The sequence below is a fragment of the Crassostrea angulata genome, chromosome 2 (genome assembly GCF_025612915.1).
Source record: "Crassostrea angulata isolate pt1a10 chromosome 2, ASM2561291v2, whole genome shotgun sequence".
In the NCBI taxonomy this organism is placed as follows: domain Eukaryota; kingdom Metazoa; phylum Mollusca; class Bivalvia; order Ostreida; family Ostreidae; genus Magallana; species Magallana angulata.
In genome coordinates, this window is record NC_069112.1 from 21,028,344 (window position 1) to 21,042,201 (window position 13,858).

General features: G+C 30.6%; 2 long non-coding RNA genes across 2 annotated transcripts; both read left to right on the forward strand.

Annotated features, from left to right (window-relative positions):
- The first annotated feature begins 3,289 nt into the window (after window positions 1-3,289).
- On the forward strand, window positions 3,290-4,558 carry LOC128171292 (uncharacterized). The gene is made up of 3 exons (XR_008242054.1): window positions 3,290-3,462; window positions 4,071-4,278; window positions 4,471-4,558. It is a non-coding gene; the product is annotated as an uncharacterized LOC128171292 (long non-coding RNA).
- A 6,421-nt stretch (window positions 4,559-10,979) lies between these two features.
- On the forward strand, window positions 10,980-12,445 carry LOC128171294 (uncharacterized). The gene is made up of 4 exons (XR_008242057.1): window positions 10,980-11,047; window positions 11,438-11,645; window positions 12,102-12,184; window positions 12,333-12,445. It is a non-coding gene; the product is annotated as an uncharacterized LOC128171294 (long non-coding RNA).
- Window positions 12,446-13,858: the final 1,413 nt, after the last annotated feature.

Consider the following 13,858-nt stretch of genomic DNA (forward strand, 5'->3'; position numbering starts at 1 on the left):
GTCGCACGACGACGGACGAAAACGGATAGCAATAAGTCACCTGAGTTTACTCAGGGGACCTAAAAATATAAAGAAGCAAAGACATAAAACAAACTTTTCTATCTCAAACCCCAAATATAAACTGGTTTTACACATTTGTTATGGCTGAGATCTGAAAGTTTGATCAAAATCGGCTGAAGAGTTAGTGAGAAAACGTGACAGAATAGCAATAGAGGAAAAGAAAGCAATAACAAGATGGCTTACCGTTGGAAACAAAAGACCTTAAAAAACAACTAATAGGACGTGCCATCATTGTTGATGCTTGTTTCAAAATTATCAAAATCACAACTTCTATTAAAACTCTTAATGTTTTTGTTTTTAAGAGAGTAATTAGCATATCCTTATTAATTTATGCGCAAATTACATAATCAAAATGCATGAATATGGCACGTAATTAATAATGCTCTCATTTTACGCCGTAAATACGTTGTTAGAAAGACGAATGTGGAAATCATCGTTGTCAGCACGAGACCCATCCAAAAATCAGACAAATCTTGTCAACTGTTACATCCATGCTACGTGATCTAATTTTTGGTCGTCCCTCTAATATTTTATCATAAAATCGTAAAGAATACATGTACATGTACATGTACCTCAGATTTTACAAAGTTGTTGATAAACCTTTTCGAAAATTTTGAAACAGTTTGTTGCCGTTTTTAATGTAATATCGGCGATATGCTAGTTAAAATAACTCGAAAAAAGGTACATAAATGATTAATAAGATAATGAAATTGTCAAAATTTACAATGGATTATTGTTCGTTTTTTGCAGATACATTAATATAACTCTAAGTTGCAAATGAATTTCCTCTAAAACTATGTGAGAACAATTTCCTTAGAAATATACACACAATAAAAGTAAAGCTAAGAAGTATCAATTCGTTTTAGGAACATATTTAGTACCCTTATTTATGGATCATTATTGTATGAATATGAAAAGAAGCAATTCATCCTATCATTACCTCAGTGCGTCATCTATAGGCTTATCTGCTGAAAGTTTATGACAAAAATATATAAATCAAAAATTTACCAAAAAACCTGGGTCACATGTGGATAGGGGCGTTATCGTATTACCAAATTTTATCAATCATCAAAAAAAAAATATGTTTACAATCGAGAAACCTTAAAAACAAGATTCATAATTATACTGGAAAAACCAATACCATTTCAGAAAATTATAACGTACAAAGTCGCAAATCTTTATTGTGCACTTTTTGAGACCAATTGCGTTCAACTTATTAATTTTGCATTAATTATTAACGACAGGATTCTTAAAGGACGGTGCACTATATAAGGAATAACTTATTTCGATCAATAGGCGTAAGAAATTATTTGCTCCGAAGGTAAGTACATGTTTAATTCTTGGTCAATAGTCGCGATTAATTCATCAACAGTTTTATGAAATATTGTTATGTTCTTTACAACTCTGAACTGGACTGCGTTCAAGATCGTAGCAGCCAGTCTTGCCGCTAGGTGTTATAAAGCTAGGTCTATTGAACGGATCGCTATATTAGCCTCTACGTTTCTGTTTCGAAATTGGTAATATTCAACTGAAGACTTATTACATTGCAATAAATTGTCAATTTTCAAGTAGAAAGCTACATGTTAAGATTCACAATAACTCTTGGGATGAACAAAATATAACAAGATAAGATAAAGTCACGTTCATTACAAAGTGGTTACTAAGTAGACTTCTTTAATTTGATGCTTAGCATAAAAAACTAGGCTACTAATATCTACATCGTGGGAAGGTTAGATTACCGTTTAACAATGTAGCTTCCATGTACCTTTACAAAGCGGCTGTGATCTTGAACGCAGCCCTGGATATAAGAAAATACATTTTCCAACGTCTTTGTCGATTTCATAACGTATACTTCATCGCATTTCATTAATGCCTTTTTGGATATCATACAAGTGCTGAAATTTATATATACATTAGTAATAAGAAATAATTCGTTGAATATTAGGCGGTGACTAAATAATGAAGGATGTTATAAATCTATCATGTAGGCCTTTGAACGTGTTTTGATGTGATCACCCGCACCGTATTTGATCATCTTATAATACTAACATAATGTTTTCTTATTCCTAAAGAAATGCTTTTATTAATAATGTTGGACTTATTGAAGATTTTAAAGTCAGGAATATTTTTTTCAAAGAAATTCCGTATGTTATATGTTGTAATGCATACAAATATAACGTAAAACAATGAGCCAGATTAAAGTGAAATCGTATACAGTGGAACAACTTTGTTTCAAGAAAATTGATCGGATATGCAAAAAGTTTGAAAATAGAAATATACCTATCATTGTCATCTCTATGAACGCATTTGTGTTTTGTCTTTCAAACTATAGCCGATAAAGTCTAACTTAAAAAATGTAGTATAAGATCTTTAATACAGTTTGAATTTTGTAAGCAATAAACTTTTGGTTAATATTTCACGTAGCATTATTACCCCAAAAAATTAAAACACAAACTAATAAAATCAGCAACATAAAAAAACAATAAAAAAATGAATTTAAAAAAAATTTAAAAAAATTTAAAATAAAAACAAAACAACACACCCTAACTGTTCAGTAAATTACAATACCACAACAAACTAAATACCACTAAACTTGTCCTGTATTTATTATCTAATGAAAATCAAGACCAAGTTAATTAATTTGTTAAGGGATGTATAATTAACGTTTTATGTCCTTTTTAAATATCAGTTCAAAGACAAAGTCAAAAAAAATTTAATCGTAAACGAAATACTAGTATATGATTAACGTATATTTCACTAAAAAAAGGTAAAAATAATTACTTATGTCACAAGATCATCTGTGAATATTGACGATGGGTCAATATATCGGGTTTGAATAGCTCAGTGGTCCTGGTACTGGCAATATACGGAAAGTAGGACTCTGGGTTCGAGTAACGATTGAAACTACATGACCCCCCCCCCTCCCCCCAAAAAAAATAAATAAAAAATGATGTTTTTGGTTTTGCGTTGTCACAGGTAGTAGACTATTGTCACCCTACTGATGTATTAAAATACATATAATTGATAAACCATTGAAAAGTAAGTTCATATACTTTTTTCAAGTTATAAACATCACAAACAGAAAGAGAAACTCTGGTAATGTGGGATAACAATCATTTGATATACTAGAGTTGCTTTGATTACTTTCGCAAGTAGTTATTCATTTTGTACTTGAAACAATATCCAATAAATTTTATTCCATTGTTTTATTGAACTTTTTTTCAGATGAACTCGTTAACGCTTATCATTTTGTCGATTTGTTTGCTCGGGACTCTTACCGAGTGCAAGAGGAGGAGGAAAGGCAAGTGGAGAGTTGCAGGAGATCTTAGTTATACAAGAGACAGCGGATGGGCAGGTAAACTCGGTGTGTCCCTGTCCTGGAGGAGGAAAAAACGGTCTATAGTAGGTGTTCAATGAAACCTTAGTTCCAAAATCTTATAGCTAGGAGTAATTCTTGTCAATGCTCTTCGTATACAAAACTGGCAGTGCTTAAAATGTAGTTAGTTTAGATATATATATTAAATCATTCTTGCAGTTTCTTGAAGTTTAAAGAAGCCATTGTTAAAAAAGGGGGGGGGGGGGGGCAACATTTTCTTGTCATTGTTCTACTTATGATGTTAAAAAGCTCTAACACTCAAAACTAAATATACACTCGGTAATTTGTGCTGGGTGATTTCAACAATTATTTAAATATGTGGGGGCCAATTTTCTTGGATTGCGCTTTTTAAAAAAATTATCCGTGGCGATGTAATTTCATGGATTCGTCGGTTTTCAGTTTCAGTAAGAAAGATAACTCTTTCTAAATTTATTTTGTTTTTTGTTATTTGGTTGGTTAGGATGCAAATTCTTGAAGAATAGTTACCCAAGAATACCATGAAAATTAGGCAATTATTAATTCGAATAATCTCACATTAATTGACAATGTGTTACTTTTTTTTAAAAGTGCCAAGGTGACAAGTTATCACAATTAAGTACTAATAAAGTGATCATGTCATTTGTTTTCTTTCAAGAATGAAGAAGTGTTTGACGTCAGAATGTACATGGTTAACACGAATACCGGAAGTAGATTTAAACTCAACCCTTGCGATTTTGCATTATATGACCAAGATGACGACTTAGATGTAACAATGGCAGATTTTGATATACTATTTTCCGATGTGGACAAAACAAAACATGTCCTAGAAGAACAGCTTTTTACAGAGTTAGATGCTGACAATGGTAGGTGATACTTAATATTTGAGAAAAAAATAGTATTGTCAAAAGCTAATTTATATTTGTTTCTTATTTTACAAATATTATGTATTAAAGATGCTAAAAAGATATAAAACCTTGTTACAAACCCAGGAGACTACATTTCAAATTTTCCTTCAGTTAGGGTACTAAAGTGTTAAAAACTGTTCATTTATTTAGATAAGAAAATTTCTGTTACGGAGTTTGAGGAAAAACGAGGACTAGTGTTTTCCAAAAACACATGTGTCATCAATGCTGCATAGGTATGATTTTTTTATTGGTCATTTCTTTCAAGGAGAAGGAAATATAAATTATCACATATTATATTATATTATATATCATTTAAAGTGATTTTAAAATGTTTTTTATTTTATTAGGAATGTCCAAGACAAAAGATAAGAAGCGTCTTCCAGTCAAGGATAAAAACATAAATTTCTACCTTCATGTTCCTGTTTTTTCTTTCTGATATTGTCAAATAAATTTATGTTCCGGAATAAAAAGATATATATCCAACCGTTTGCTTTTTTGTTGTTTCAATCAATATCAGATTAAAGTAAAAATTTATAACACAAGCGATGACGATCGTTTTGAAGACATACTATTAATGATACTTTACAATATTTTGATGTCAGTTTTCGATTTCAAAATTGGTTAAAAATGAATAAAAGAAAATCATCTTTAGGAAGAATTTGATGTTATCAAATTAGATTTGCGTTATCGTCTGATAATAGTGTATAATTACTACTCCATGAGACAGGTTTACCTCGAATCTAGATACTTTTACATGTCCGGGCATGGGTCACCAAACAGTGCTTGAAATAGCGATACTACATTTCGATTCTCTGTCATATTTAGGTTTCACTATAGCGTCAGCTATTGTTAACTGGCAGTCAGTTGCCATGATGATACAGTGAAGACATAATGAACAAATTGAAAACAATATCAGTAATAAGTACCTATCGAACATATCTTTACTTGATTAATAATTAATTTTGAGCTACTTTTCAAAATATATCAAAGTAATGTCTGATTTTTACGAAATTTGTACAGATTTAGGGGTCTCATTAGCCAAGAAAAAAAGTATTGGCTCTTCAAATTTTTCTGAGCCTTGAACATTTGTTGAGATTGATTAATTAAAAAAAAAACGACTGTCAAGATCCTTCAGGGTAAGCTTACATGTATCTCTTTTTAAGGTCTCAGTTGCAGATCATTGCAATCAAAATCAAGGTCGTTTTAAAGCAGTTGAAAGAGTTAACAGATCTCATTAATATTTGTATTAGAGTTATTCGTGCTGGCCGAGCAGTTACAAGGCGATTATATGATGTATAATGTGGCTTGAAAATGCCACACCATGGACTGAGTGTCAATATTGAAATGAAAGATTATATATATTTCAGGTTGTATTTTTTTTCTAAATGGCTTCAAATGAATAACTTTATACAAACTAGTTGACTCGGTTAAGCGCTGTTTTCTGAAATTGCGGGTAACCCTTGCTTAGGCTGTCGTACAGTATCTTAGTCTTATTGGACGTATTGTTTGTGGGTCTCAAAATTATTTTTTTATCGTTTCGAAGACAAGGCGTTTTTAAGCTTGGACTTATAGCAACGCAGTAAGGGTTTGGGAGCTTCAGGGGGAAAATAATTCTTTACGCAGACAATCACGCATTATCCATTATCTTGAACGCATGGTTATGCATATGCTTAGACATCTTATATGGCAAGGTGTGATCTATAACATACAGTTTGGAGAGGTGCACATTCCAGGTGAACATAATGTTAAGACTGATGTTCTCTCTAAGAAAACATTCACATTGGGCCATGTCAGTGGTGCAGCAGTACACGTTTTTGACCAAAAAAATATTAACATTTATTTAATATGTCATTCTCAGCAAATAACATATATAAGCAATGTGCTTGCTGTACGATCCAATTTAATTCATTCATATAGACTTGAATAAAATGCTAATTAAATTAGGAAAATTAAAGATCTCTCTAAAGGTGAACATTTTTTAAACCTAGTAAGTTAAATATAGTTTTGACATTAAAGAATAGATAAAATTTCACGATTTTGGTACCAAGCATTTTTATAGATAAAACATTATAAGGTAATTTCTGGATTGCGTCGTGTATCCTGTCTTATGTGTCTTGGTCTATGATCTCTAGAATGGTTATATAACACTTTCTAGACTGAATTTATGTGTATTGTTTTTAATGAAATGATTATGTATTCAAATTAAAGGGAATGTTTCAATATTGTTATCATTTAATTTACCTTAGTTTGCTTCTTTAATTTTCACGGAAAAAAAATAACCTAGGAGATATGTAATTTGACCATCTGTGTCTCAAACTCTTTTAATATCTCTTAAGACAGAAAGCAATGCTGGTATTGGTGTTCTTGAAAATAATCGATAAATTTGATGTAATGTACACTGAATTAAGCATTTTTTTAAGGAAATTTATTTATAAATACCTAAGAAATAGTCAGATTTTAAATAGTACGAACAATTTAGAACTTTTTTGCAGTCGTATGTTTTCCTACGCCAGAGTTCAATATATTCTCGTTCAACCATCGGCTGTCTCCGAACATCTCCGACAAGCAGAGAGTCAGTCTATATTTAGAGGTCGCATCATCAAGCTATCACGTGACCTGGTATCTCTTACTTGTCGGAGATTAACGGATACAACCGAGCATCTGGTTGAACGAGACTAGAGTTCATTATTGGTAGGATCCATACACTTTTTTGAAATATTTCGAATACCGATACATAGTTTGATGAAATCAATTCTAATTTTAATTTCTATATTACACAACATGATTCATATGAGATTTTTTTCGAAATTCTTGTCGGAAAAGTTCGAGAATCCATATTATAAAAATGTGCGTAATTCAAAAAGAGATTATAAACTACTTGCCAGGCAAATAAATTATAAACAACTTGCCAGGCAAAATAACGAATCGTTGATTTTAAGATAAATAATAATCGAAAAAATCAACTCCCGTCAGTACTTCAGTACTTTGATTAGACATTAAATGCATTAACACTATATGGCCTATTACAATGTATCCCTTCTGTTCATTATAACCATGTATTCAGGTTTTCCACACGTTTGGGATTAAAAAGGATTTTCCAAGGTTTAATACATAGTCAATATATATCTATATTGGTCCCGCCCTAGGGCCTAAACACCTGTTTCAGGGGTCATGAATTTCACAATTTAGATAGAGGAGCTCCTGGACATCATAACCCGTCAAGTATATATATATGTATATATATATACATGTACATAGGAGTAGAGAAGAATGTTTTCTAAGATTAAAAACATTCTTACTTTAATGCCATCTTGGCTTCACACACGAGCCTAAACCCATTATCCATGATGTAAAATTTTTAACGCACAACCCACACCGCACGACGACGGATGAAGACAATTTCAATAGGTAACCCAGTGATCTAAGAAGCGAAAGTGACGTAAGATAATTTGTTGTAAAAATACATGCATTAATGATACATGGATATTAGTCAAAAATTATTTTCTGAAAGTAAAAATTAAAACTTTGGTTTCTATTTTTATCGTATGGAAAAACCATCATTTTCTGCAATCTGTTCTTGTTAAGCAACGGCCTTGGCTCATTAAAATTGATGGACAAGCCAAACAGGTACAATTTAAAAAGGACATATCTTTAGATGCGTGTTCAAGAAATATGAAACAAAAATATGTATGTATATTTATTCCAAAGGTGGGTATGGGTTAATACCGTAAATCAATAAGTAATAAAAGTCATTTAAAATAAAGTTTCAATTAACAATGAATGTTAGCAACATTATCAAAATTTCGAACACTCATCTACGGGCCATGAATTTGAAATGAATAATTGATTGCTTTTTGGAAGTTGATTTTAATCAACTCACCTATGCAGTTACTTAGTGTTTTGACCTAATCACAAATCATCACCGCTGACAAGAAAAATTCGATGTAATATAAGCTGAAGGATTGTTTTTTTAAGAGAACGTATCATTCTATAAACACTTTAAAAATACTCCCATGTATATAATATGAACAACTTAGATATTTTATTCCTAGGCCAGGTGTTTAATATAGTCTCGTTCATCCAAACGCTCGGCTGTCTCCGTAAATCTCCGACAAGCAGAGAGACTCTCTTGCTTTTCGGAGATTAACGGAGACAGCCGAGCGTGTGGTTGAACGAGACAAGAGTTCGGTATTAATAGTGCTTGGATCCATACAATTTTTAGAATTGTTTCAAGTACAAATACATAGTTTGAAATCTATCTTTAAATATTACACAACATGAATCATATTGACTTTCTCGAAATTCGTGTTTAAAAAGTCTAAAAATTCATATTATAAAAAAGTGCGGAATTCAAATACAGACAAGAAACTATTTGCCACGCAAGATAAGTTGATTTTAAAATAAATGATAAAAGATAAAATCAACTCCCGTCAGTACTTCAGTACTTTGATTATTATAGCATTGAATGAATTATTTTTGACGTCGTCGTGTCAATAACTGCCGTCAGGTGAACAGTACGCTAAGTAAACGCGCGTTATGATTATTTGTTTGCTCAACTGACGGCAGTAATTAACACGACGACGTTTAAAAAATCAGTGATGACATCAATTTTTTAATTAAATAAGTCGATACAAATTGCAGATCACGGAGGGAGTAAATTAGTAAGAGCAATGATATTACATAGACTGTTGAGATCGCTGAGCATGGAAATATAATTTATGAAAAATAACTCTTGACACTTTTTGTTGAATATTTGTAAAACATGGGGCTTTTGCAACATGTATGAAATATATCTTTTAACTGATAACATAAAAATCACTGTTAGGGAACTACTTAATATGTAAATTTCATGTGAATTCATACTTAGTGATTAGAAGTTTATTTAGAGTCATTTGAAGATCACAAAATTAATGGAAAAACACAGTAGAATGTAAATATATGTATTTAAATTCAAAAAGGTGTGTTTTCAAGAAGCCGATATAAGTTAAATTCAATTTTTGATTTAAAATGTTAAGCAAAAATCTTATTACATGTAAATAGGACTTATAACATCATTTTATATCAATAGTTATTGAGCATGTTAAAGACAGAAGGAACAACAGGCTTTCAATGCCAAAACAAACCCCGAAAACAGAATATTGCCATTTACTGGAAAATCCAAATAAACATTACGCAAATTGTAAAGCACAAGGACGTTGATATTTATTTTGCATTATCTTTTTTGATGCATTGTCATTATTGAATTCATTATTGTAAATGTTTAGTCAACGACGGGATTCTTAACCTTTTATGAAGTATATAAGGAACTGCAACTTCTGTTTCATCATCCTCTAAAGGTAAGATTATGTAAGCTAAAGCCGTTATTTGTTGGGGTTTTTTTTCGATACGTACCTCCGTGCAGTTTATCAATCTTTCTGATGTCATTCATTTAACATGGATATTTACTGTGTTATCCATAATTAGATTTATAATATTTTAATAGTTTTAAAGCTGCTTGGTCCAATTTTTTTGTTATTACAGTATCAAAATTTTGTCCATACAAAACATTTATCTTAGAAAGTTATGGACTTTCTCCTATTCACACCAGCAGAGTCAGTATCCTTTCAAAGTTAGAAATATTCAAAGTAAATAAAAATAGTTTCTCTTTTGGCAAACGAAAAAACAAACCAAAATGCATCACGGGAATGTTTAGAAAAGGAAACTGCTTGGTTTTGTCCCCCGAATGATGGGGTTATTCAAGCTACATGCTATGCATCAATTGTAAAGAAAGCAGACTTCAGAAATATTAGCGAACAAAACGTACCCATGTTTATTTGTAATTTGTCTAATCATTTCGACATTTATTTAAAGCGATGTCAAATTCGTAATACAACCATACCAGTCTCGTCGTCAGGGTGGAACTTTAACATGAGGCGAAATAACGCGGTACCTTTTAATGTCGTTTGTTTTGATAGCATATTTTGTACGCAAATTTCTTCATTGAAATTCGGCATAATTGACGGGTAAAACTACTGCAATGTCTATTATTATACATATACTAAGCATAGCCATCGTTTAAAAGCGTGAATAAAATTTGATATAAAATCGGACCAAGCAGCTTTAAGTAATGCATTAACCAAACTCTAGAATTAGGGTTCACAATTTAATGAATATTTGTAGACTTTTTGGAACAGTATATGAATTGTTCAATAATCCTTTGATTGTCTTCCATCTATATATTTTGGTGTTTTAATTTCCAATCGCCAAAATCTACTAATTAAAATTATGATTGACACATGATTAAGAAACTGAATAAAATGAAGAAATAAAGGATAAATAAGAAATTAAATAAATATACAAAAATAGATTTATAAAAAAAAAATACATAAAGTTCTGTTTGCAAGTTGAGTCATTATATTGATATATGAAAAGAAAACATAATTTTTATCTTTATTTTAGAAACACTTTCAAATACAGTTTTATCAAGCTCTTGAAAAAATGAAAAAAGGGTAATGTTAAAGTATAGAAATACACGAACGTTTGAAATATTTTAACAACTAGTGTGTTTTCTTCTTCTGTTTCTCAGATGAACTCAGTGATACTCACCATCTTGTCAATATGCCTGCTCCTGACCATTTCCGAGGCAGGGAAGTGGAAACTATCGGGAAAACTAAGTTATTCCGGATATAAGGGTTGGGGAGGTAGTGTCGGTGTGTCGTTTTCATGGAGGAAAAAAAGGCGTTCTGCAGTAAGTGTTTATTAATGGATTGATAAAATCAATTCTTGATTCTTGAAATATGACTTAATCATCTTGCCCTAGCTCTTAGTGTACAAAATTAAATGTTTACTTAAATATTGTTTGTTTACAAATATAAAGTTATTGAACTTTTCCATTGATTTTTAATGATATCCGCTCCTTTAGAAAATACAATGCTATAATATGGTCCTTACATGTATAACATAAAATATAAATAAAATATACAGACTGAGTGTCTTTTCAGTTAATGGAATTTACTAACTGTACGTCATGGCTCTGCAAACTGTAATTGTATGTGAAATTAAAGTGACCGATTGAATTAGTGTTGCAATACGACCGGTTCTAGTAAATTGACCGAATTATTATTTGTTTTCTTTCAAGAAGGAACAGGTATTTGATGTTATGATGTACATGGTAAACACGAACTCCGGAAGTAGATTTAGACTCAACCCGTGTGATTTTGCTCTATATGACCAAGATGACGATCTAGCGGTGACTATGACGGATTTTGATATACTATTTTCTGAAATGGAGGAGAGGGAACACAACTTAGTGGAACAGCTTTTTATGGAGTTTGATCTGGATAGTGGTAAGTATGACTTTGAGGAAAAATACTACAATTACAAAAATACTAATATTCTAATTTAAGAAATCATAGTTCTATGGTTAACCAACAGCACGACTGCATCACTTTGCAGTAAAGTTAATAAAATACAAAACAGGAAATGTTATATAATTGATAAATAATACAATTGAATATCTTTATGTACATTTGCTTTTAAAATATTTTAAAATCTATAACAAAACTAGTTTTACTTCTCATTTATGAAGAATGCATTTAAATACACAGATGCAATGTAGTTATTTACGTGATATACATATAATAATATGCAATACCATAATTAAATTTTACCATTTCTCTAAATATGCACAAACATACATGTATTAAGTAACCAATGACTTTATCAAAAGTATTTTGTGTTTAAAGTCATTATAATAAAAAAAAATAGAATTTTATTCAAAGAAAAATTGTTATTTTATTTAGATCAGAAAATATCTTTAATGGAATTCGAGGAAAAACAAGATACTGTGTTCTCCAAAAGCACATGTTCTATCGAAGCTTTGTAGGTATGAATTGATTTTTTATCGTTGTTTTAAACAAAGGAAATAAAATAGAAAACATTATTTGCATTATGATCACACTGTCATTTTTTAATAGATTACTTTCTTTGTACTTTTATGCAATTTATTGTGAATGTAATTTGTTTATCTTCAGAATCGTCCAAGATGAACGAAAACAAATTGCCTTTAAATCAGAGGAGCATTCGATTTTTTACTACCTATTTCGTGTTTTCTCTCTTAAATACCATAAAATACAAATAAAAAAAAAGGATATCAAAGAAGGTGTTCTGTTTTTGTGGTCGGCTTAGGCCAATCACAGTTGTGTCCATGTGATGCATCTTGGAAATTTTACTATTTGAGCAAGCATTACGCCTCACACTACATTAATTGTTTATTATGCCGTGATAGCCTCATGTTACTGTTTATTTCCATTTAGATTACTAAAAAGCATTATTCTAATACGTATACATTAATATTAAAAGATTTATACAGTTACATACTGATTCAAATCACGTTTTTCATTACATGTGTAAGAATTAAATCGGAAGTACCTATCGCCAACTAAGAGGAAGTTTATTCATTCCTTGCTATTTCGGAAATCAACAAAACGGTGCGAAATATACTATAATTATCCCGTTAATTTCGTGTCATTTTTCTCATTAACATGAAACTGACAAATGATATCACATACTGATCATTCTTTTGATAAAATAACCGTCATTGTTATTTCAATTTATATGATTTTTTCAAATCTTTATCAAAAGCGACGGTCGTCAATTTAAGTTACCTTTTATTGTAAGTGATACTTTTTTATCATGTAATGCCAATTTTGCTTTCATCCTCAAACATCTCTATTACAGAGGAATGACTGTTCGATTTTTAGTGAATGCAATTATATTCTTGTTGTAGCTTCCCCATTCATTCGATAAACAAACTTTTTTTAAACATATGTTACCTTTGATGCAATAAGAGTTTAATTAAAACATGTGCATGGTTGTCTTTTCAAACGCAAATAAGGATAAAAAAAAAATGTCTTTTCTATCCATACACAATAAATAGTAGTGTGATGTATCTGTATTGTGGCCTAATGAAAGTAAGCTTAAGCTCTTGAAATTGTCAAGCAATATAATGTAGAGAATTTCTTATCAAAGTTAAAATAAAGACATTGCTAATTTATTCTATTTGATATATTAATTACATTTATACATCAATAAAAAAACAATACAAATTTGCTAATATTTAGCATGCATTTTGAATTGAACACGTTTGCATGTTGACAAAGGTAAGAGTAAACAATACTTAAAAAGAAAAAAGTTAAAACACTTGGTATAGGATTACCCCTACAACAGCGCTATTGCAATTATCAGATATTTTTTATCAATTTTATGTAACATTTATTTTAATTGTGTAAAATGCAAATTACCTGGTTAACAGATTCTTTGTTATCTTACATTTCCATCATTAAAATATTCAGATTTGCAAGGAATCTATGGGTAAGCAGTAATAGTAAGTATACAATAAACTATTGGATCCATCGATATTTTAACAACTTCAAGCCAACAAAATCCGATAAAACTAATAGGTTCTACATGTATTGTAGTATACGTTTACATTGAAAAAATATTTGGTCCGATTAGATCTTTGTACTCAAAATAGATATTTCATTTAGAGACTTTTTAA